Below are 18,673 nucleotides of genomic sequence, written 5' to 3'. Positions count from 1 at the left end.
TATGAAGTCAAATTCCTGGGGAAGATGAAAAATAGGCATAACTATTATAATGGCAAAAGAAGATACTTGGTGAAATTAATTCCTGATGCAACAGCCATTGGGGGGGCTCTGAGCATTCCTGCACAATTTTCAATTGGGGGGGAGAGGGGTTTTTGTTTCTACACTGGACAAATTGAATATTGTAGAAAGTGTCATATGTACGGACATGTGCAGAAAGAATGCCCGGTGCAAGGAATTGTTTGTAAGAATTGTGGGAAGCCCGGCCACATGGTGGATAGTTGCCCTGAGGCAAAGGTGTGTGATTTGTGTGGGTTGGAAGGTCACTTTGCCAGGAAATGTAGATTGTGGACTCAGATTCCTAAGTCCTATGCGGAGGCAACTAGTGGTCACTGGGGAAATAAGAGTGATGGTAAGAGTGGTGAGCATGAAAGCGCTAAGAATGAGAAAAGTGAGTTTGGTGGAAAAGGCAAACCTGAGCATCGTGCTGGTGTGATAGTTTCAAATGCAGCTAAAGAGCAAAGAAGTCAGAAACAAAATGGTGGAAGTAAAGTGAGCCATGCTGGATCTAAGATGGAGGATGGAGGGCGGGGCCAGGAAGGGGGAAAAGATTTTCAGAGCTCTCCTATAGTTGATCTGGGCGAGGCCAAGAATGCAATGGAGACTGTGTCTGAAGGACAGGGCCTTGGTGGTGAATTTGCATATGCTAATGCAGGCGTATGTGTGGACCCTGTAGTGGGGGAGGGAGATGGGGAAGGAATGGAGTTTCAGGAGGAGGAGGATTCAGATCGGACGCTCACTCCTGGGCAGAGGGATGGGGGGACTAGTAGTAGTGATGAAAGTGTTTTTGAGGATGGTGATGATGATGATGATGATGATGGGGAGGATGAGGAAGAGGATGAGGAAATAGCTTCCTCGCTCAGTAAAAAGAGTAGAATGGAGGGGTGTTGGTCTGGTGGGCAGGGAGATCCTGTCTCTCCAAGGCCAGGTGTTTCTAACAGGGGCTCGGATCCTGAGTCGCCTGATATATGTAGAAAGGTGGATAGTAGGAATACTCCTTTCTCTGAATCATGATGGAGAATGTATGGTGGAAAATAATTTTTTTTGCCATGATGAGTTTATGTGTTGCTTCCCTGAATGTGCGAGGGATCAGTTCTTCTATCAGGAGAGCAGGTATATTAGATTATATGGAGAGGGTGAATGCTGACATTATATGTCTACAAGAATGTGCAATAAAAGCCTCACCGCATGCAAGTGAATGGAGCAGGGGGCAGTCTTTTTGGTCTCCTTGTACAGACAATAAAAATGAGGGGGTTGGCATACTATTGAAAAATAATAATTTAAAAGTATTACAGTTTAAAATTATCATACCTGGAAGATGTTTGTTTTTGTTATTAGATTTCTTAGGTCACCGGGTAAGGGTTTTTAATATTTATGCCCCTGCGGACAAGAAAGCACGGGTGTCCTTTTTGGAGTCGGTAAAGTGGTTTCTGCCAGGTAGAGATTTTTCTATAATAGCAGGTGATTTTAATTGCATTAGATCTGCAAATGATCGTAAGAGCTCTGCGGAATTCAGGACGGATGTGACTTCCAATATGTTGAATCAAGTGGTGCAGGATTTACGCTACACGGATGTGGGTTTGATGGTTCGGCCGAATGAAAACAAGTTTACATTTGTGGCGGACAGTGGGCGTTGTAGTTCCCGGATCGATTATGTGTTTGTGTCTGAAGGGATCAAAGTTACCAAATGTAATCATGTGACAAACACTTTTTCTGATCATAAGATGGTAATGGTGGATCTGTGTATTGTTGAGTCCCTTGCTTTTGGCAAGGGGCTCTGGAAGCTAAATGTAAGCCTGCTGGAAGAAGAGGAGGTGAGAAGTGGTTTTAAAAACGTGTTTACATTCTGTGTGTCTGAACAGCACCGTTTTAAAAATCTGCTGGAATGGTGGGATTGGGCAAAGGAGAAATTTGCATATTATTTTAAAGGGGTGTGTTTTAAAAGAGCAAAAGCCAAAAGAGATCAAGAGGAAGCAATAATTTCTAAGATGGAAGCGCTTTATAAGTTTAAAAGAGCTGGGATGGAGGTGGATAATGAGATTGCTGATTTGAAGGAGGATTTTAAAAAAACACTAATTGAAAAAGGGAAATCTATTGTCTTTAAAGCAAAAATACAGCACATGGAAGAAGATGAGCAATGTACAAGATATTTTTTTAAGAAATGTTTTAAGCCTAAAGGGGTTTTTAAGTCTGTTTTTACTCCTGCAGGTGAGAAGTCTGGGGAGGAAATGATTAATGGTATTCATTCTTTTTATAAAACCCTTTTTTCGAATGACAGCAGAGCCAGTGATGCAGAAATCAATGATTATTGTAATATTTTGACTGATAATATTCCTGAAGAAAAGGTGCCTTTTCTAAGTGATGGGGTCAAAAAGGATGAAGTGAGGCGTGCTGTGGATGGACTGGCGAAAGGGAAGACACCTGGCTGTGATGGCCTTCCTGTGGAATTTTATGTAGTATTTTGGGACATTTTAGGTGTGGAATTTTATCGGGTGGTGGAATATGTTTTTACTCATGCGGTTCTGTCTGACTCTATGCGTAGAGGGATCGTCACTTTGATACATAAGAAGGGTGATGTGAGAGGAATTAAAAACTGGAGACCAATAACTTTGCTCAATTGTGATTACAAGATTATTTCCAAAATTGTGGCAAGTAGATTGAGTGAAGTAATAATGGACATGGTGGGTGAATACCAAGCATGTGCAGTGCCAGGTAGGAGAATATCGGACAACTTGTTGCTTTTAAGGGACTTAATTTATTACGCTAATTTTAATAAGAACCCCCTTCTTGTACAGTCAGTTGACCTGGAAAAAGCTTTTGATAAAGTTTCACATAGATTTTTGTTTGCTGCACTTAGACACCTTGGGATCCCCACTAAATTATTGAACATTATTAAGTCTTTTTATTGTGGAGTTAGTAGTCAGCTCTTAATTAATGGTCACGTGAGTTCTAGTTTTAATATTCTATCTGGCGTTAGGCAAGGGTGCCCTTTATCTCCTATTCTTTTTATTTGCGTAGTAGAAGCTCTTTTAAAAAGTGTGCAAGTCGATAAGTGTGTGGATGGTGCCTTTGTCCCTGGAGGAATGGGGGGTCCTGTGAAATCATTAAGTTACATGGATGACATTGCTTTTATTTGTGGTTCGCAAGCTGAGCTTAATAGGATAAATCTTCATGTAAGAATTTTTTGTTGTGTGGCTGGAATGGCTGTAAATTGGAGTAAGTGTCAGTTTTGCAACTTTGGAAGGCAGGTGGATGTTAGTGTGGTGGGAGTAGAAAGAAAAGAAGAGATAGAGGTCCTCGGTGTTATCTTTGAAAAGGAACTTAAAGGGAAGAAGAGTCTGAGGATCCTGGAAAATAAAACAGAACAGAAACTGAATTATTGGAAATTAAGGAACTTGTCTCTGAGAGGGAAGGTACTTATCGTGAAGTCAGTGATCCTTCCATTACTGCTATATACTGCTCTGATATTTCCGCCTGCGAGTTTATGGACTAAGAGAGTTACAAGGAAACTGTTTACCTTTTTTTGGGGGTCAAAGATGGAAAAATTAAGGAGAGAAAAAGTGATGCTTTCTGTGGAAATGGGGGGCTGTGGCTTTCCAAATATGGAAAGGTTTTTAAAGATGCACTATTTGTTGAATATTTATAGACTTTCCCAGAGTAAAAGTAAGGCTGCAGACATGTGCAGGTTTTTGGCAGGATGGCTGTTTCAGAAATGGAGCTGGTGTGAGAAGGATTTGAGGAAGCCGGTCGCGTTTGTGGTTCCGTCTTTTTATGTAGTACTTAAGTCCTTCTATGATCAAATTGGTTTAAGCCCCACAGATAGACCTGATAAAAGAGAGATTGTTAAGAGATTAAAGGAGAGAGAATTTTTATGTGATGTGCCATCCTGCAATACTGCGCAATCAAGGCAAGTCTGGAAGCTGTTTTTTGTTATAGGAATCAGCAATCGGCAAAAGGACGTAACTTGGATGGCATTACAAGGATGTTTGCCAACACGAGCTTTTTTGAATAGAAGAGGGATACGGGTTCAAGAATTTTGTCCAAGGGAGGGATGTAAGGATCCAGAGACAATTCAGCACATTTTTTGGGACTGTCCTTTTGCAAAAAAAGTTTTTACCCTTTTATCCCGGTTTTTTATTGCTCTTGTTGGGTTCCATTGCTTTGATTTTAGAAGGATATTAACAGGTCAAGATTTCAATCACTTGGAAAGGAGACGGATGAGTTGGATTATTTTTGCCATATATAAGGAAGTTTTGTGGGATTCACGGAACCTGGTTATTTTTAAAAAGGTGTGTCTCTCTCCAATGGACTGTAAGAACATTTTTCTTGCCAGGTTGTTTTATGTTTATCTATTAGATAAGAAAAGACTCGGTGAAACAACAGCAGAAACACTTTGGAAGTACTCACAGTGGAACGATTACTGTAGGTAGGATTTTGATTATTTTTTGGTGATCGGGATTGTTTTTTTTGTTTATGGGAGATTTTTCCATATGATGATCAGGAAACTTGTTAATTGAACAAGCAGATGATGCATGCGTTAATGAGAGTTCCAATCTGAGGAAAAAGGTTCTCCCAGGGTGAGGCTCATCCATTGCACTCCGGGTGTGCTGACCCCTGCGATTTCCCCAAATGCGGGAAACTCGACTGCATAATTTGTGGTAGTGGGGGACTGCGTTCGCGCTTTCCCCTGATTTCCTATGGTCAAAGACAGAACACAAAAGATGCTCTGCTGAGCCGAAGCGATGCTTTGGAGAAAAGCTCCAAGCAGCGGGCAGACGTGGCCTTTGGCTCCCCCTTGTGGGGGAAGGATGCCACCTTCCCTGTGTCGCTGCTATGCTTTGTTTATTGTTTCTTGGTTGGTTTGAGGTTGTTGCCTTTGCTCGACACTTTGGCCCTTTTTGACCCCCCCACCCCCGGCTGGTGGGGATTGAGCAAGTCGCTTGCATCTCGTTGACTTGGTGACGACATGGCTTGCTCTGCTTGTCTGCAGGTGCAGGCGGGCATGCTCGCGGGAGGGCACCTGCAGCATCCCCATCTCACAGCCTTGGGGCTGGAGCTGGAGCTGTGAGTGGGCCGCTGGTGCGCAGCTATCTGCGGTTTGGTCCTCCTGCCCTTGAGCCTCCTCCAGCGTGCATCCTCTTGAGCGGAGATGAGTGAGTCATGAGAGGGTGCCGGCAGCTGGAGCTCGAGCTGTCTACAGCATGTTCTCAGGCCAGCGCAGCAACGTGACGCGAGGCTGGGGCGGAGCCGAGGCTCCTATATGCAAATGACTCAGGCTGCTGCTGTGCATCTTGGGCGGCTTTTGACTTGAGCTCGGCCTGCCCTGTGGGGGGTCGGAGTGGGCGTCAGCCGCGTCGGGAGCGACCGGCGCCTCCCACTCGAGGAGCCTCCGTGCGGTCTGTGCCGAACGCCACCCCCCACCCCCTCCCTTTCGGGCACGAGACTCCGCGATGTTGGGGAGCTGCGTCGGAGGGGCGCTCGTCGGGCCGGCGGGCCCCAACTCATACTTACCTGGCAGGGGAGATACCATGATCACTAAGGTGGTTCTCCCAGGGTGAGGCTCATCCATTGCACTCCGGGTGTGCTGACCCCTGCGATTTCCCCAAATGCGGGAAACTCGACTGCATAATTTGTGGTAGTGGGGGACTGCGTTCGCGCTTTCCCCTGATTTCCTATGGTCAAAGACAGAACACAAAAGATGCTCTGCTGAGCCGAAGCGATGCTTTGGAGAAAAGCTCCAAGCAGCGGGCAGACGTGGCCTTTGGCTCCCCCTTGTGGGGGAAGGATGCCACCTTCCCTGTGTCGCTGCTATGCTTTGTTTATTGTTTCTTGGTTGGTTTGAGGTTGTTGCCTTTGCTCGACACTTTGGCCCTTTTTGACCCCCCCACCCCCGGCTGGTGGGGATTGAGCAAGTCGCTTGCATCTCGTTGACTTGGTGACGACATGGCTTGCTCTGCTTGTCTGCAGGTGCAGGCGGGCATGCTCGCGGGAGGGCACCTGCAGCATCCCCATCTCACAGCCTTGGGGCTGGAGCTGGAGCTGTGAGTGGGCCGCTGGTGCGCAGCTATCTGCGGTTTGGTCCTCCTGCCCTTGAGCCTCCTCCAGCGTGCATCCTCTTGAGCGGAGATGAGTGAGTCATGAGAGGGTGCCGGCAGCTGGAGCTCGAGCTGTCTACAGCATGTTCTCAGGCCAGCGCAGCAACGTGACGCGAGGCTGGGGCGGAGCCGAGGCTCCTATATGCAAATGACTCAGGCTGCTGCTGTGCATCTTGGGCGGCTTTTGACTTGAGCTCGGCCTGCCCTGTGGGGGGTCGGAGTGGGCGTCAGCCGCGTCGGGAGCGACCGGCGCCTCCCACTCGAGGAGCCTCCGTGCGGTCTGTGCCGAACGCCACCCCCCACCCCCTCCCTTTCGGGCACGAGACTCCGCGATGTTGGGGAGCTGCGTCGGAGGGGCGCTCGTCGGGCCGGCGGGCCCCAACTCATACTTACCTGGCAGGGGAGATACCATGATCACTAAGGTGGTTCTCCCAGGGTGAGGCTCATCCATTGCACTCCGGGTGTGCTGACCCCTGCGATTTCCCCAAATGCGGGAAACGCGACTGCATAATTTGTGGTAGTGGGGGACTGCGTTCGCGCTTTCCCCTGATTTCCTATGGTCAAAGACAGAACACAAAAGATGCTCTGCTGAGCCGAAGCGATGCTTTGGAGAAAAGCTCCAAGCAGCGGGCAGACGTGGCCTTTGGCTCCCCCTTGTGGGGGAAGGATGCCACCTTCCCTGTGTCGCTGCTATGCTTTGTTTATTGTTTCTTGGTTGGTTTGAGGTTGTTGCCTTTGCTCGACACTTTGGCCCTTTTTGACCCCCCCACCCCCGGCTGGTGGGGATTGAGCAAGTCGCTTGCATCTCGTTGACTTGGTGACGACATGGCTTGCTCTGCTTGTCTGCAGGTGCAGGCGGGCATGCTCGCGGGAGGGCACCTGCAGCATCCCCATCTCACAGCCTTGGGGCTGGAGCTGGAGCTGTGAGTGGGCCGCTGGTGCGCAGCTATCTGCGGTTTGGTCCTCCTGCCCTTGAGCCTCCTCCAGCGTGCATCCTCTTGAGCGGAGATGAGTGAGTCATGAGAGGGTGCCGGCAGCTGGAGCTCGAGCTGTCTACAGCATGTTCTCAGGCCAGCGCAGCAACGTGACGCGAGGCTGGGGCGGAGCCGAGGCTCCTATATGCAAATGACTCAGGCTGCTGCTGTGCATCTTGGGCGGCTTTTGACTTGAGCTCGGCCTGCCCTGTGGGGGGTCGGAGTGGGCGTCAGCCGCGTCGGGAGCGACCGGCGCCTCCCACTCGAGGAGCCTCCGTGCGGTCTGTGCCGAACGCCACCCCCCACCCCCTCCCTTTCGGGCACGAGACTCCGCGATGTTGGGGAGCTGCGTCGGAGGGGCGCTCGTCGGGCCGGCGGGCCCCAACTCATACTTACCTGGCAGGGGAGATACCATGATCACTAAGGTGGTTCTCCCAGGGTGAGGCTCATCCATTGCACTCCGGGTGTGCTGACCCCTGCGATTTCCCCAAATGCGGGAAACTCGACTGCATAATTTGTGGTAGTGGGGGACTGCGTTCGCGCTTTCCCCTGATTTCCTATGGTCAAAGACAGAACACAAAAGATGCTCTGCTGAGCCGAAGCGATGCTTTGGAGAAAAGCTCCAAGCAGCGGGCAGACGTGGCCTTTGGCTCCCCCTTGTGGGGGAAGGATGCCACCTTCCCTGTGTCGCTGCTATGCTTTGTTTATTGTTTCTTGGTTGGTTTGAGGTTGTTGCCTTTGCTCGACACTTTGGCCCTTTTTGACCCCCCCACCCCCGGCTGGTGGGGATTGAGCAAGTCGCTTGCATCTCGTTGACTTGGTGACGACATGGCTTGCTCTGCTTGTCTGCAGGTGCAGGCGGGCATGCTCGCGGGAGGGCACCTGCAGCATCCCCATCTCACAGCCTTGGGGCTGGAGCTGGAGCTGTGAGTGGGCCGCTGGTGCGCAGCTATCTGCGGTTTGCTCCTCCTGCCCTTGAGCCTCCTCCAGCGTGCATCCTCTTGAGCGGAGATGAGTGAGTCATGAGAGGGTGCCGGCAGCTGGAGCTCGAGCTGTCTACAGCATGTTCTCAGGCCAGCGCAGCAACGTGACGCGAGGCTGGGGCGGAGCCGAGGCTCCTATATGCAAATGACTCAGGCTGCTGCTGTGCATCTTGGGCGGCTTTTGACTTGAGCTCGGCCTGCCCTGTGGGGGGTCGGAGTGGGCGTCAGCCGCGTCGGGAGCGACCGGCGCCTCCCACTCGAGGAGCCTCCGTGCGGTCTGTGCCGAACGCCACCCCCCACCCCCTCCCTTTCGGGCACGAGACTCCGCGATGTTGGGGAGCTGCGTCGGAGGGGCGCTCGTCGGGCCGGCGGGCCCCAACTCATACTTACCTGGCAGGGGAGATACCATGATCACTAAGGTGGTTCTCCCAGGGTGAGGCTCATCCATTGCACTCCGGGTGTGCTGACCCCTGCGATTTCCCCAAATGCGGGAAACTCGACTGCATAATTTGTGGTAGTGGGGGACTGCGTTCGCGCTTTCCCCTGATTTCCTATGGTCAAAGACAGAACACAAAAGATGCTCTGCTGAGCCGAAGCGATGCTTTGGAGAAAAGCTCCAAGCAGCGGGCAGACGTGGCCTTTGGCTCCCCCTTGTGGGGGAAGGATGCCACCTTCCCTGTGTCGCTGCTATGCTTTGTTTATTGTTTCTTGGTTGGTTTGAGGTTGTTGCCTTTGCTCGACACTTTGGCCCTTTTTGACCCCCCCACCCCCGGCTGGTGGGGATTGAGCAAGTCGCTTGCATCTCGTTGACTTGGTGACGACATGGCTTGCTCTGCTTGTCTGCAGGTGCAGGCGGGCATGCTCGCGGGAGGGCACCTGCAGCATCCCCATCTCACAGCCTTGGGGCTGGAGCTGGAGCTGTGAGTGGGCCGCTGGTGCGCAGCTATCTGCGGTTTGGTCCTCCTGCCCTTGAGCCTCCTCCAGCGTGCATCCTCTTGAGCGGAGATGAGTGAGTCATGAGAGGGTGCCGGCAGCTGGAGCTCGAGCTGTCTACAGCATGTTCTCAGGCCAGCGCAGCAACGTGACGCGAGGCTGGGGCGGAGCCGAGGCTCCTATATGCAAATGACTCAGGCTGCTGCTGTGCATCTTGGGCGGCTTTTGACTTGAGCTCGGCCTGCCCTGTGGGGGGTCGGAGTGGGCGTCAGCCGCGTCGGGAGCGACCGGCGCCTCCCACTCGAGGAGCCTCCGTGCGGTCTGTGCCGAACGCCACCCCCCACCCCCTCCCTTTCGGGCACGAGACTCCGCGATGTTGGGGAGCTGCGTCGGAGGGGCGCTCGTCGGGCCGGCGGGCCCCAACTCATACTTACCTGGCAGGGGAGATACCATGATCACTAAGGTGGTTCTCCCAGGGTGAGGCTCATCCATTGCACTCCGGGTGTGCTGACCCCTGCGATTTCCCCAAATGCGGGAAACTCGACTGCATAATTTGTGGTAGTGGGGGACTGCGTTCGCGCTTTCCCCTGATTTCCTATGGTCAAAGACAGAACACAAAAGATGCTCTGCTGAGCCGAAGCGATGCTTTGGAGAAAAGCTCCAAGCAGCGGGCAGACGTGGCCTTTGGCTCCCCCTTGTGGGGGAAGGATGCCACCTTCCCTGTGTCGCTGCTATGCTTTGTTTATTGTTTCTTGGTTGGTTTGAGGTTGTTGCCTTTGCTCGACACTTTGGCCCTTTTTGACCCCCCCACCCCCGGCTGGTGGGGATTGAGCAAGTCGCTTGCATCTCGTTGACTTGGTGACGACATGGCTTGCTCTGCTTGTCTGCAGGTGCAGGCGGGCATGCTCGCGGGAGGGCACCTGCAGCATCCCCATCTCACAGCCTTGGGGCTGGAGCTGGAGCTGTGAGTGGGCCGCTGGTGCGCAGCTATCTGCGGTTTGGTCCTCCTGCCCTTGAGCCTCCTCCAGCGTGCATCCTCTTGAGCGGAGATGAGTGAGTCATGAGAGGGTGCCGGCAGCTGGAGCTCGAGCTGTCTACAGCATGTTCTCAGGCCAGCGCAGCAACGTGACGCGAGGCTGGGGCGGAGCCGAGGCTCCTATATGCAAATGACTCAGGCTGCTGCTGTGCATCTTGGGCGGCTTTTGACTTGAGCTCGGCCTGCCCTGTGGGGGGTCGGAGTGGGCGTCAGCCGCGTCGGGAGCGACCGGCGCCTCCCACTCGAGGAGCCTCCGTGCGGTCTGTGCCGAACGCCACCCCCCACCCCCTCCCTTTCGGGCACGAGACTCCGCGATGTTGGGGAGCTGCGTCGGAGGGGCGCTCGTCGGGCCGGCGGGCCCCAACTCATACTTACCTGGCAGGGGAGATACCATGATCACTAAGGTGGTTCTCCCAGGGTGAGGCTCATCCATTGCACTCCGGGTGTGCTGACCCCTGCGATTTCCCCAAATGCGGGAAACTCGACTGCATAATTTGTGGTAGTGGGGGACTGCGTTCGCGCTTTCCCCTGATTTCCTATGGTCAAAGACAGAACACAAAAGATGCTCTGCTGAGCCGAAGCGATGCTTTGGAGAAAAGCTCCAAGCAGCGGGCAGACGTGGCCTTTGGCTCCCCCTTGTGGGGGAAGGATGCCACCTTCCCTGTGTCGCTGCTATGCTTTGTTTATTGTTTCTTGGTTGGTTTGAGGTTGTTGCCTTTGCTCGACACTTTGGCCCTTTTTGACCCCCCCACCCCCGGCTGGTGGGGATTGAGCAAGTCGCTTGCATCTCGTTGACTTGGTGACGACATGGCTTGCTCTGCTTGTCTGCAGGTGCAGGCGGGCATGCTCGCGGGAGGGCACCTGCAGCATCCCCATCTCACAGCCTTGGGGCTGGAGCTGGAGCTGTGAGTGGGCCGCTGGTGCGCAGCTATCTGCGGTTTGGTCCTCCTGCCCTTGAGCCTCCTCCAGCGTGCATCCTCTTGAGCGGAGATGAGTGAGTCATGAGAGGGTGCCGGCAGCTGGAGCTCGAGCTGTCTACAGCATGTTCTCAGGCCAGCGCAGCAACGTGACGCGAGGCTGGGGCGGAGCCGAGGCTCCTATATGCAAATGACTCAGGCTGCTGCTGTGCATCTTGGGCGGCTTTTGACTTGAGCTCGGCCTGCCCTGTGGGGGGTCGGAGTGGGCGTCAGCCGCGTCGGGAGCGACCGGCGCCTCCCACTCGAGGAGCCTCCGTGCGGTCTGTGCCGAACGCCACCCCCCACCCCCTCCCTTTCGGGCACGAGACTCCGCGATGTTGGGGAGCTGCGTCGGAGGGGCGCTCGTCGGGCCGGCGGGCCCCAACTCATACTTACCTGGCAGGGGAGATACCATGATCACTAAGGTGGTTCTCCCAGGGTGAGGCTCATCCATTGCACTCCGGGTGTGCTGACCCCTGCGATTTCCCCAAATGCGGGAAACTCGACTGCATAATTTGTGGTAGTGGGGGACTGCGTTCGCGCTTTCCCCTGATTTCCTATGGTCAAAGACAGAACACAAAAGATGCTCTGCTGAGCCGAAGCGATGCTTTGGAGAAAAGCTCCAAGCAGCGGGCAGACGTGGCCTTTGGCTCCCCCTTGTGGGGGAAGGATGCCACCTTCCCTGTGTCGCTGCTATGCTTTGTTTATTGTTTCTTGGTTGGTTTGAGGTTGTTGCCTTTGCTCGACACTTTGGCCCTTTTTGACCCCCCCACCCCCGGCTGGTGGGGATTGAGCAAGTCGCTTGTATCTCGTTGACTTGGTGACGACATGGCTTGCTCTGCTTGTCTGCAGGTGCAGGCGGGCATGCTCGCGGGAGGGCACCTGCAGCATCCCCATCTCACAGCCTTGGGGCTGGAGCTGGAGCTGTGAGTGGGCCGCTGGTGCGCAGCTATCTGCGGTTTGGTCCTCCTGCCCTTGAGCCTCCTCCAGCGTGCATCCTCTTGAGCGGAGATGAGTGAGTCATGAGAGGGTGCCGGCAGCTGGAGCTCGAGCTGTCTACAGCATGTTCTCAGGCCAGCGCAGCAACGTGACGCGAGGCTGGGGCGGAGCCGAGGCTCCTATATGCAAATGACTCAGGCTGCTGCTGTGCATCTTGGGCGGCTTTTGACTTGAGCTCGGCCTGCCCTGTGGGGGGTCGGAGTGGGCGTCAGCCGCGTCGGGAGCGACCGGCGCCTCCCACTCGAGGAGCCTCCGTGCGGTCTGTGCCGAACGCCACCCCCCACCCCCTCCCTTTCGGGCACGAGACTCCGCGATGTTGGGGAGCTGCGTCGGAGGGGCGCTCGTCGGGCCGGCGGGCCCCAACTCATACTTACCTGGCAGGGGAGATACCATGATCACTAAGGTGGTTCTCCCAGGGTGAGGCTCATCCATTGCACTCCGGGTGTGCTGACCCCTGCGATTTCCCCAAATGCGGGAAACTCGACTGCATAATTTGTGGTAGTGGGGGACTGCGTTCGCGCTTTCCCCTGATTTCCTATGGTCAAAGACAGAACACAAAAGATGCTCTGCTGAGCCGAAGCGATGCTTTGGAGAAAAGCTCCAAGCAGCGGGCAGACGTGGCCTTTGGCTCCCCCTTGTGGGGGAAGGATGCCACCTTCCCTGTGTCGCTGCTATGCTTTGTTTATTGTTTCTTGGTTGGTTTGAGGTTGTTGCCTTTGCTCGACACTTTGGCCCTTTTTGACCCCCCCACCCCCGGCTGGTGGGGATTGAGCAAGTCGCTTGCATCTCGTTGACTTGGTGACGACATGGCTTGCTCTGCTTGTCTGCAGGTGCAGGCGGGCATGCTCGCGGGAGGGCACCTGCAGCATCCCCATCTCACAGCCTTGGGGCTGGAGCTGGAGCTGTGAGTGGGCCGCTGGTGCGCAGCTATCTGCGGTTTGGTCCTCCTGCCCTTGAGCCTCCTCCAGCGTGCATCCTCTTGAGCGGAGATGAGTGAGTCATGAGAGGGTGCCGGCAGCTGGAGCTCGAGCTGTCTACAGCATGTTCTCAGGCCAGCGCAGCAACGTGACGCGAGGCTGGGGTGGAGCCGAGGCTCCTATATGCAAATGACTCAGGCTGCTGCTGTGCATCTTGGGCGGCTTTTGACTTGAGCTCGGCCTGCCCTGTGGGGGGTCGGAGTGGGCGTCAGCCGCGTCGGGAGCGACCGGCGCCTCCCACTCGAGGAGCCTCCGTGCGGTCTGTGCCGAACGCCACCCCCCACCCCCTCCCTTTCGGGCACGAGACTCCGCGATGTTGGGGAGCTGCGTCGGAGGGGCGCTCGTCGGGCCGGCGGGCCCCAACTCATACTTACCTGGCAGGGGAGATACCATGATCACTAAGGTGGTTCTCCCAGGGTGAGGCTCATCCATTGCACTCCGGGTGTGCTGACCCCTGCGATTTCCCCAAATGCGGGAAACTCGACTGCATAATTTGTGGTAGTGGGGGACTGCGTTCGCGCTTTCCCCTGATTTCCTATGGTCAAAGACAGAACACAAAAGATGCTCTGCTGAGCCGAAGCGATGCTTTGGAGAAAAGCTCCAAGCAGCGGGCAGATGTGGCCTTTGGCTCCCCCTTGTGGGGGAAGGATGCCACCTTCCCTGTGTCGCTGCTATGCTTTGTTTATTGTTTCTTGGTTGGTTTGAGGTTGTTGCCTTTGCTCGACACTTTGGCCCTTTTTGACCCCCCCACCCCCGGCTGGTGGGGATTGAGCAAGTCGCTTGCATCTCGTTGACTTGGTGACGACATGGCTTGCTCTGCTTGTCTGCAGGTGCAGGCGGGCATGCTCGCGGGAGGGCACCTGCAGCATCCCCATCTCACAGCCTTGGGGCTGGAGCTGGAGCTGTGAGTGGGCCGCTGGTGCGCAGCTATCTGCGGTTTGGTCCTCCTGCCCTTGAGCCTCCTCCAGCGTGCATCCTCTTGAGCGGAGATGAGTGAGTCATGAGAGGGTGCCGGCAGCTGGAGCTCGAGCTGTCTACAGCATGTTCTCAGGCCAGCGCAGCAATGTGACGCGAGGCTGGGGCGGAGCCGAGGCTCCTATATGCAAATGACTCAGGCTGCTGCTGTGCATCTTGGGCGGCTTTTGACTTGAGCTCGGCCTGCCCTGTGGGGGGTCGGAGTGGGCGTCAGCCGCGTCGGGAGCGACCGGCGCCTCCCACTCGAGGAGCCTCCGTGCGGTCTGTGCCGAACGCCACCCCCCACCCCCTCCCTTTCGGGCACGAGACTCCGCGATGTTGGGGAGCTGCGTCGGAGGGGCGCTCGTCGGGCCGGCGGGCCCCAACTCATACTTACCTGGCAGGGGAGATACCATGATCACTAAGGTGGTTCTCCCAGGGTGAGGCTCATCCATTGCACTCCGGGTGTGCTGACCCCTGCGATTTCCCCAAATGCGGGAAACTCGACTGCATAATTTGTGGTAGTGGGGGACTGCGTTCGCGCTTTCCCCTGATTTCCTATGGTCAAAGACAGAACACAAAAGATGCTCTGCTGAGCCGAAGCGATGCTTTGGAGAAAAGCTCCAAGCAGCGGGCAGACGTGGCCTTTGGCTCCCCCTTGTGGGGGAAGGATGCCACCTTCCCTGTGTCGCTGCTATGCTTTGTTTATTGTTTCTTGGTTGGTTTGAGGTTGTTGCCTTTGCTCGACACTTTGGCCCTTTTTGACCCCCCCACCCCCGGCTGGTGGGGATTGAGCAAGTCGCTTGCATCTCGTTGACTTGGTGACGACATGGCTTGCTCTGCTTGTCTGCAGGTGCAGGCGGGCATGCTCGCGGGAGGGCACCTGCAGCATCCCCATCTCACAGCCTTGGGGCTGGAGCTGGAGCTGTGAGTGGGCCGCTGGTGCGCAGCTATCTGCGGTTTGGTCCTCCTGCCCTTGAGCCTCCTCCAGCGTGCATCCTCTTGAGCGGAGATGAGTGAGTCATGAGAGGGTGCCGGCAGCTGGAGCTCGAGCTGTCTACAGCATGTTCTCAGGCCAGCGCAGCAACGTGACGCGAGGCTGGGGCGGAGCCGAGGCTCCTATATGCAAATGACTCAGGCTGCTGCTGTGCATCTTGGGCGGCTTTTGACTTGAGCTCGGCCTGCCCTGTGGGGGGTCGGAGTGGGCGTCAGCCGCGTCGGGAGCGACCGGCGCCTCCCACTCGAGGAGCCTCCGTGCGGTCTGTGCCGAACGCCACCCCCCACCCCCTCCCTTTCGGGCACGAGACTCCGCGATGTTGGGGAGCTGCGTCGGAGGGGCGCTCGTCGGGCCGGCGGGCCCCAACTCATACTTACCTGGCAGGGGAGATACCATGATCACTAAGGTGGTTCTCCCAGGGTGAGGCTCATCCATTGCCCTCCGGGTGTGCTGACCCCTGCGATTTCCCCAAATGCGGGAAACTCGACTGCATAATTTGTGGTAGTGGGGGACTGCGTTCGCGCTTTCCCCTGATTTCCTATGGTCAAAGACAGAACACAAAAGATGCTCTGCTGAGCCGAAGCGATGCTTTGGAGAAAAGCTCCAAGCAGCGGGCAGACGTGGCCTTTGGCTCCCCCTTGTGGGGGAAGGATGCCACCTTCCCTGTGTCGCTGCTATGCTTTGTTTATTGTTTCTTGGTTGGTTTGAGGTTGTTGCCTTTGCTCGACACTTTGGCCCTTTTTGACCCCCCCACCCCCGGCTGGTGGGGATTGAGCAAGTCGCTTGCATCTCGTTGACTTGGTGACGACATGGCTTGCTCTGCTTGTCTGCAGGTGCAGGCGGGCATGCTCGCGGGAGGGCACCTGCAGCATCCCCATCTCACAGCCTTGGGGCTGGAGCTGGAGCTGTGAGTGGGCCGCTGGTGCGCAGCTATCTGCGGTTTGGTCCTCCTGCCCTTGAGCCTCCTCCAGCGTGCATCCTCTTGAGCGGAGATGAGTGAGTCATGAGAGGGTGCCGGCAGCTGGAGCTCGAGCTGTCTACAGCATGTTCTCAGGCCAGCGCAGCAACGTGACGCGAGGCTGGGGCGGAGCCGAGGCTCCTATATGCAAATGACTCAGGCTGCTGCTGTGCATCTTGGGCGGCTTTTGACTTGAGCTCGGCCTGCCCTGTGGGGGGTCGGAGTGGGCGTCAGCCGCGTCGGGAGCGACCGGCGCCTCCCACTCGAGGAGCCTCCGTGCGGTCTGTGCCGAACGCCACCCCCCACCCCCTCCCTTTCGGGCACGAGACTCCGCGATGTTGGGGAGCTGCGTCGGAGGGGCGCTCGTCGGGCCGGCGGGCCCCAACTCATACTTACCTGGCAGGGGAGATACCATGATCACTAAGGTGGTTCTCCCAGGGTGAGGCTCATCCATTGCACTCCGGGTGTGCTGACCCCTGCGATTTCCCCAAATGCGGGAAACTCGACTGCATAATTTGTGGTAGTGGGGGACTGCGTTCGCGCTTTCCCCTGATTTCCTATGGTCAAAGACAGAACACAAAAGATGCTCTGCTGAGCCGAAGCGATGCTTTGGAGAAAAGCTCCAAGCAGCGGGCAGACGTGGCCTTTGGCTCCCCCTTGTGGGGGAAGGATGCCACCTTCCCTGTGTCGCTGCTATGCTTTGTTTATTGTTTCTTGGTTGGTTTGAGGTTGTTGCCTTTGCTCGACACTTTGGCCCTTTTTGACCCCCCCACCCCCGGCTGGTGGGGATTGAGCAAGTCGCTTGCATCTCGTTGACTTGGTGACGACATGGCTTGCTCTGCTTGTCTGCAGGTGCAGGTGGGCATGCTCGCGGGAGGGCACCTGCAGCATCCCCATCTCACAGCCTTGGGGCTGGAGCTGGAGCTGTGAGTGGGCCGCTGGTGCGCAGCTATCTGCGGTTTGGTCCTCCTGCCCTTGAGCCTCCTCCAGCGTGCATCCTCTTGAGCGGAGATGAGTGAGTCATGAGAGGGTGCCGGCAGCTGGAGCTCGAGCTGTCTACAGCATGTTCTCAGGCCAGCGCAGCAACGTGACGCGAGGCTGGGGCGGAGCCGAGGCTCCTATATGCAAATGACTCAGGCTGCTGCTGTGCATCTTGGGCGGCTTTTGACTTGAGCTCGGCCTGCCCTGTGGGGGGTCGGAGTGGGCGTCAGCCGCGTCGGGAGCGACCGGCGCCTCCCACTCGAGGAGCCTCCGTGCGGTCTGTGCCGAACGCCACCCCCCACCCCCTCCCTTTCGGGCACGAGACTCCGCGATGTTGGGGAGCTGCGTCGGAGGGGCGCTCGTCGGGCCGGCGGGCCCCAACTCATACTTACCTGGCAGGGGAGATACCATGATCACTAAGGTGGTTCTCCCAGGGTGAGGCTCATCCATTGCACTCCGGGTGTGCTGACCCCTGCGATTTCCCCAAATGCGGGAAACTCGACTGCATAATTTGTGGTAGTGGGGGACTGTGTTCGCGCTTTCCCCTGATTTCCTATGGTCAAAGACAGAACACAAAAGATGCTCTGCTGAGCCGAAGCGATGCTTTGGAGAAAAGCTCCAAGCAGCGGGCAGACGTGGCCTTTGGCTCCCCCTTGTGGGGGAAGGATGCCACCTTCCCTGTGTCGCTGCTATGCTTTGTTTATTGTTTCTTGGTTGGTTTGAGGTTGTTGCCTTTGCTCGACACTTTGGCCCTTTTTGACCCCCCCACCCCCGGCTGGTGGGGATTGAGCAAGTCGCTTGCATCTCGTTGACTTGGTGACGACATGGCTTGCTCTGCTTGTCTGCAGGTGCAGGCGGGCATGCTCGCGGGAGGGCACCTGCAGCATCCCCATCTCACAGCCTTGGGGCTGGAGCTGGAGCTGTGAGTGGGCCGCTGGTGCGCAGCTATCTGCGGTTTGGTCCTCCTGCCCTTGAGCCTCCTCCAGCGTGCATCCTCTTGAGCGGAGATGAGTGAGTCATGAGAGGGTGCCGGCAGCTGGAGCTCGAGCTGTCTACAGCATGTTCTCAGGCCAGCGCAGCAACGTGACGCGAGGCTGGGGCGGAGCCGAGGCTCCTATATGCAAATGACTCAGGCTGCTGCTGTGCATCTTGGGCGGCTTTTGACTTGAGCTCGGCCTGCCCTGTGGGGGGTCGGAGTGGGCGTCAGCCGCGTCGGGAGCGACCGGCGCCTCCCACTCGAGGAGCCTCCGTGCGGTCTGTGCCGAACGCCACCCCCCACCCCCTCCCTTTCGGGCACGAGACTCCGCGATGTTGGGGAGCTGCGTCGGAGGGGCGCTCGTCGGGCCGGCGGGCCCCAACTCATACTTACCTGGCAGGGGAGATACCATGATCACTAAGGTGGTTCTCCCAGGGTGAGGCTCATCCATTGCACTCCGGGTGTGCTGACCCCTGCGATTTCCCCAAATGCGGGAAACTCGACTGCATAATTTGTGGTAGTGGGGGACTGCGTTCGCGCTTTCCCCTGATTTCCTATGGTCAAAGACAGAACACAAAAGATGCTCTGCTGAGCCGAAGCGATGCTTTGGAGAAAAGCTCCAAGCAGCGGGCAGACGTGGCCTTTGGCTCCCCCTTGTGGGGGAAGGATGCCACCTTCCCTGTGTCGCTGCTATGCTTTGTTTATTGTTTCTTGGTTGGTTTGAGGTTGTTGCCTTTGCTCGACACTTTGGCCCTTTTTGACCCCCCCACCCCCGGCTGGTGGGGATTGAGCAAGTC

The 18,673-nt window shown here is 56.0% G+C and overlaps 14 non-coding genes and 1 pseudogene across 14 annotated transcripts; all 15 read left to right on the top strand.

The window, feature by feature from the left end:
* The first annotated feature begins 4,567 nt into the window (after positions 1 to 4,567).
* LOC138660402 (U1 spliceosomal RNA) lies at positions 4,568 to 4,747 on the top strand (annotated as a pseudogene).
* Positions 4,748 to 5,560: 813 nt separating this feature from the next.
* Positions 5,561 to 5,724, top strand: LOC138660112 (U1 spliceosomal RNA). Its single transcript, XR_011317599.1, has one exon. It is a non-coding gene; the product is annotated as a U1 spliceosomal RNA (small nuclear RNA).
* Positions 5,725 to 6,537: 813 nt separating this feature from the next.
* Positions 6,538 to 6,701, top strand: LOC138660376 (U1 spliceosomal RNA). The gene has a single exon (XR_011317827.1). It is a non-coding gene; the product is annotated as a U1 spliceosomal RNA (small nuclear RNA).
* An 813-nt stretch (positions 6,702 to 7,514) lies between these two features.
* Positions 7,515 to 7,678, top strand: LOC138660111 (U1 spliceosomal RNA). Its single transcript, XR_011317598.1, has one exon. It is a non-coding gene; the product is annotated as a U1 spliceosomal RNA (small nuclear RNA).
* Positions 7,679 to 8,491: 813 nt separating this feature from the next.
* On the top strand, positions 8,492 to 8,655 carry LOC138660109 (U1 spliceosomal RNA). Its single transcript, XR_011317597.1, has one exon. It is a non-coding gene; the product is annotated as a U1 spliceosomal RNA (small nuclear RNA).
* An 813-nt stretch (positions 8,656 to 9,468) lies between these two features.
* Positions 9,469 to 9,632, top strand: LOC138660108 (U1 spliceosomal RNA). The gene has a single exon (XR_011317596.1). It is a non-coding gene; the product is annotated as a U1 spliceosomal RNA (small nuclear RNA).
* An 813-nt stretch (positions 9,633 to 10,445) lies between these two features.
* Positions 10,446 to 10,609, top strand: LOC138660107 (U1 spliceosomal RNA). Its single transcript, XR_011317595.1, has one exon. It is a non-coding gene; the product is annotated as a U1 spliceosomal RNA (small nuclear RNA).
* An 813-nt stretch (positions 10,610 to 11,422) lies between these two features.
* On the top strand, positions 11,423 to 11,586 carry LOC138660105 (U1 spliceosomal RNA). The gene has a single exon (XR_011317594.1). It is a non-coding gene; the product is annotated as a U1 spliceosomal RNA (small nuclear RNA).
* Positions 11,587 to 12,399: 813 nt separating this feature from the next.
* LOC138660104 (U1 spliceosomal RNA) lies at positions 12,400 to 12,563 on the top strand. The gene has a single exon (XR_011317593.1). It is a non-coding gene; the product is annotated as a U1 spliceosomal RNA (small nuclear RNA).
* An 813-nt stretch (positions 12,564 to 13,376) lies between these two features.
* Positions 13,377 to 13,540, top strand: LOC138660103 (U1 spliceosomal RNA). The gene has a single exon (XR_011317592.1). It is a non-coding gene; the product is annotated as a U1 spliceosomal RNA (small nuclear RNA).
* An 813-nt stretch (positions 13,541 to 14,353) lies between these two features.
* LOC138660102 (U1 spliceosomal RNA) lies at positions 14,354 to 14,517 on the top strand. Its single transcript, XR_011317591.1, has one exon. It is a non-coding gene; the product is annotated as a U1 spliceosomal RNA (small nuclear RNA).
* An 813-nt stretch (positions 14,518 to 15,330) lies between these two features.
* On the top strand, positions 15,331 to 15,494 carry LOC138660372 (U1 spliceosomal RNA). Its single transcript, XR_011317823.1, has one exon. It is a non-coding gene; the product is annotated as a U1 spliceosomal RNA (small nuclear RNA).
* An 813-nt stretch (positions 15,495 to 16,307) lies between these two features.
* On the top strand, positions 16,308 to 16,471 carry LOC138660101 (U1 spliceosomal RNA). Its single transcript, XR_011317590.1, has one exon. It is a non-coding gene; the product is annotated as a U1 spliceosomal RNA (small nuclear RNA).
* Positions 16,472 to 17,284: 813 nt separating this feature from the next.
* LOC138660360 (U1 spliceosomal RNA) lies at positions 17,285 to 17,448 on the top strand. The gene has a single exon (XR_011317813.1). It is a non-coding gene; the product is annotated as a U1 spliceosomal RNA (small nuclear RNA).
* Positions 17,449 to 18,261: 813 nt separating this feature from the next.
* On the top strand, positions 18,262 to 18,425 carry LOC138660100 (U1 spliceosomal RNA). Its single transcript, XR_011317589.1, has one exon. It is a non-coding gene; the product is annotated as a U1 spliceosomal RNA (small nuclear RNA).
* The last annotated feature ends 248 nt before the right edge of the window (positions 18,426 to 18,673 follow it).

This window comes from Ranitomeya imitator, chromosome 1, assembly GCF_032444005.1.
Source record: "Ranitomeya imitator isolate aRanImi1 chromosome 1, aRanImi1.pri, whole genome shotgun sequence".
Classification (NCBI taxonomy): domain Eukaryota; kingdom Metazoa; phylum Chordata; class Amphibia; order Anura; family Dendrobatidae; genus Ranitomeya; species Ranitomeya imitator.
This window is presented reverse-complemented; position numbering and strand designations above follow the sequence as displayed.